Source organism: Mesoplodon bidens (genome assembly GCF_964165515.1).
Source record: "Mesoplodon bidens genome assembly, chromosome: 7".
Lineage (NCBI taxonomy): Eukaryota > Metazoa > Chordata > Mammalia > Artiodactyla > Ziphiidae > Mesoplodon > Mesoplodon bidens.
The window spans coordinates 40,039,013-40,042,929 of record NC_138164.1 but is presented as its reverse complement, the minus strand read 5'-3'; the positions used below and the strand labels follow the sequence as shown (position 1 = coordinate 40,042,929).

At 38.3% G+C, this 3,917-nt stretch overlaps 1 pseudogene across 1 annotated transcript in view; it reads left to right on the top strand.

Annotated features, from left to right (window-relative positions):
* Nucleotides 1-3,917, top strand: part of LOC308620769 (centrosomal protein of 78 kDa-like) — a 571,052-nt pseudogene that overhangs the window by 541,326 nt on the left and 25,809 nt on the right. Inside the window, exon 6 of the transcript in view lies at nucleotides 3,680-3,854. The product of the transcript in view is annotated as a centrosomal protein of 78 kDa-like (transcript). The remainder of the gene's footprint in view (nucleotides 1-3,679; nucleotides 3,855-3,917) is intronic.

Sequence of the window (3,917 nt, the reverse complement as noted above, 5' to 3'; positions counted from 1 at the left end):
AATAAAGTTTCTTTACTTTTCAATGTACACATGCTTTGGAATATGTTTTTACTCGGAACAATTGTTTCTTTTCTTTTTTAAGGAGAAAAAAAAAAAGGCAAAGGAGCTCCACACTTTGACTTAATTTCATACAAAGCTCCGACGACAGAGGCCATAACTGTTGAGAGTTGCTTTTGGGGCAAATTAAACCAGTAAAATTTTAAACTCTTCCTCCATATTAAAGGGATTGAATAAATTGGCCACTTTGGTGCACCTGTGTCCTGCGAATTGTCCAACTGGAGATGGAGGTTTAGAAAGTGAGTTTCAGTCTTGTTTCAGTCTCTTCCCATCAGACTGGTCTCGTGATTTCCTACACACCATGTTACTTCCTGTCTACCTTTCCTTGGTGTTGTCCATGCCTGGATTGTCTCCTGTACCTGCTCAAACCTTGGTCCATTCTCATTTGTACCATGGAAGTTTGTCATGCTGGATACTCTCAGAACTAATTTTACTTAAGTTTGCATTAAGGTGCAAAGCTCACGTTTTGTATATTTTCTGTTTTTTGTGTTTGTGTATATTTTATGGTTTTGCTTCAAGAAATATTATGGGAAGGGAAATAGCAAGATGTAAAGAGCAAAAAAGTCATCATTCTCTTTCAATTGTTAGAACATCTATCTGCAATCATAATTATGATGCACTGTGGTATGTGTTAAATTAGTAAATACATGTAACGTCCCGTAGGAGCAGCAAACTCAGTGGTGTTGGTGAGGGTGTGTCATGGAAGTAATCACAAAGCAGGTGACTGTTGGTTGGGGTCCTGAAACATTAGTGTGCCTTCCCTGTGTCCAGTAGTGGTCTGGAGGGGTCAGGAAGCCTGCCTTTGAATTTGAGGGAACAGAGGGTTTGAGGTCCTCTCTCTTCTATTGCTCTAGTACACTGCATAGCAGCAGTATACTGGGTTTATAGTTGACGTTTAAATCGCTGATTGATCATTAAGATTGGGATGTATCTTTGGAAATGAAAATAGGAAGAATCGTATGCTTTTTCTTTTTTTTCCTATATCTGAAAAGGTATGTAGTACTTTCCTGAGTGGTTGGGAATCAAGTTTGCAGTATTCAGTGTATTCAGTTTTAGTATCTAAGTAGAATTAAACTGTTGCTGTAAACGGGAATAGCACTTTGTTACTGACAAGTTTTAGAATGCATCTGTTCGTCAATTACCTGTTTGGGAAGATTGTAGTTAATGATTTTGAGAATGTGGCTATAAACCTCCAACTGACTCAAGAAAAGCAAATAAGTCAAGATTGACAAATGTATAGGCTCTTCATCTTATTGTGTGTGTGGGTTTTTTTTGTTTCCTTTTAGTTATTTGTCAAGGTATAAAGAATTCTATCACACTTAAGACAAGTTAAGTAAACGTCACGGGGTGTATTCTGACATGGCATGGAGCAGATCCCATGGCCTAGATCTTAAAGGTGATTTTATGTTTAAACTTTCATGAAAACATATGTGATTGAAACACATTAATATATTGATACAGAGGGCAGTTAATTTTTGTCTTTTTGTGTGTGTGTGTGTGGTACTGTTGTGGCCTCTCCCGTTGCGGAGCACAGGCTCTGGATGCGCAGGCTCAGCGGCCATGGCTCACGGACCTAGCCACTCCGCGGCATGTGGGATCTTCCCGGACCGGGGCACGAACCCATGTCCCCTGCATTGGCAGGCGGACTCTCAACCACTGCGCCACCAGGGAAGCCCTAATTTTTGCCTTTTGATACATGTGAGCGCAGCTTTCATTTTGCTGAAAGAATATGACCAGTTTTCAGTTTGGGATTCTACCATTTAGTAAAGATAGTCCACTTAATTTTAGAAATAAGAGATTTAATATATAATACCTAATAATACTTTTATGTATTATTTTACTGAAAACATTTATTGTAATACTGTGAAGAAACTATGCCATTCTAGTCTTCAAGACTTAAATGAATCAAGTGTTTATTAGCTGTTGTAGTTTTTAAACTAATAAAAGTCAGTACATCAGCAATTTGTAAATACAGTTTTTAAAATAATGCCTTAACAACTTTACAGTGGTTATAATGACTGTATTTAGGCCTAAAGTTAGTTAATAATTTGACATGAAGGGTTTTTAATAGTTTGATGGTGCAGATCAGGGATAGGTAAACTCTGGCTGGTGGGCCAGATGCAGCCCGTCGCCTGGCTTTGTAAAGGAAGTTTTTCTGGAACATAGTCGCACCCGTTGTTTACATGGTAGTTATGGCTCCTTTCACCCTACACCAGTGGGGCCGAGTAGTTGCAACAGAAACTGTATAGCCCACAAATCTGGAAATGTTTAAATTTAGATTTTAAAAATTGAAAACTTCTTTGAGCCTATACAGGGCAAGTGCATTGACCCCTGAGGTAGAAAACAGTCAGGAACTTGGGTGCGGAAGCCAAATGGCCTAGGTTCAAATCCCCTTTCTCCCATTTGATAGCTAGTGACCATGGGCAAATCACTTAACCTCTATGCCTCCTTATGAGGTTTAAATGCACTTATTTGTATAAATAGTGCCTAGCACATACTAAGCGCTGTGTAAGTGATTGCTGTTGTTTCTGCTTGGAGCTTTAATAAGTTATTGTTAATAGAAAAATGACACTAATGATTTTCCTTTTAGAGTAACAAAGGCAGTTAGAGTCTTTTACTTTTTCTGGAATGTAATAAGACTTTTTTCATTGACAGTCAGTGTTCCCTGTTACCAAAATTTACTTTATGAATATAAAGAATTGAATGTCCTCAAGACAGTACTTTTGCTTAAATGTCAAACCATTATTTTCCCAAGGCACATCAAACTGGCTCTGCATAGTCCAGGGCTCTAAAGCTTGTGTGCACACCCTAGGTAGCATGTGAGATACATTTTGTAAATATAGTTTTTTAAATAATGCTTGCGACTTCCCTGGCGGTCCAGCAGTCAACACTATGTGCTCCCAATGTAGGGGGCTTGGGTTCGATCCCTGCTCAAGGAACTAGATCCCATGTGCCTGCCATAACTAAGAGCCCACATGCCACAACTAAAAGATCCGGCATGCTGCAACTAAAGACCCAGCACAGCCAAACAAACAAACAAATAAATAAATAAATCTTTATAAAAAAATAAGTAAAATAAAATAATGCCTTAGGAGTTAGGAAAAGAAAATATTAGAACATTTTTACCTTTGTATTATTTTTAAAAATCTGTGTAGTTTATCATGTACATAAATTATATGTATGGAACTTTGTGTATACAATTTGTTAATAAATAAGATGCATATTAAAAAGTTTTCTTATGGTTTGCCCAGTCAGGTGTTTGGAGGCCATTGGAGGACAGGATGATGAAATATAGGGCCTCAGCAAAGATAGAATTTAGAACCAATTCCCTGACTTAGAAGATAAGGAAAATAATTCATAGACTGTAATTGAGTTGTCCAACTTTACATAAGTGTTCAGAAACAGGAAATGCAGTGGCTAGAATCTAATCACTGACCGAGCAGTATCTGGGTCACTGGACTCGTAAACCAGAAGTGACTGTTGAATTTCTCAGGTTGATGCTCCTGGCATATATGCTTGATCTGTGTGTGTGTGTGTAAATCTCTGACATAATAAGCCATACTCAGGCACACCCTGTTTCCTTATTCAAGCATCTTAATTTCATCCCATTAAATCTTTGAAGTATCCGACTACCAGAAGGCATGAAGAAACCTGGGCTGAGAGTCTTCATTCCAGGAGACGTGATCTTGACTGCATGGCTGGTTTGAGGCGCATCACTCTGAACTGCAACCCGCTCATTGGTGACCTGGGTGCAAGTGCTTTGGCAGAATCTCTTAGTGAGGATTTATGGCTTAGAGGGAAATTCTAAAACTGAAAATATTGAATGTTTAATATGAAATATGCTTAGCTTTTGGCATGAT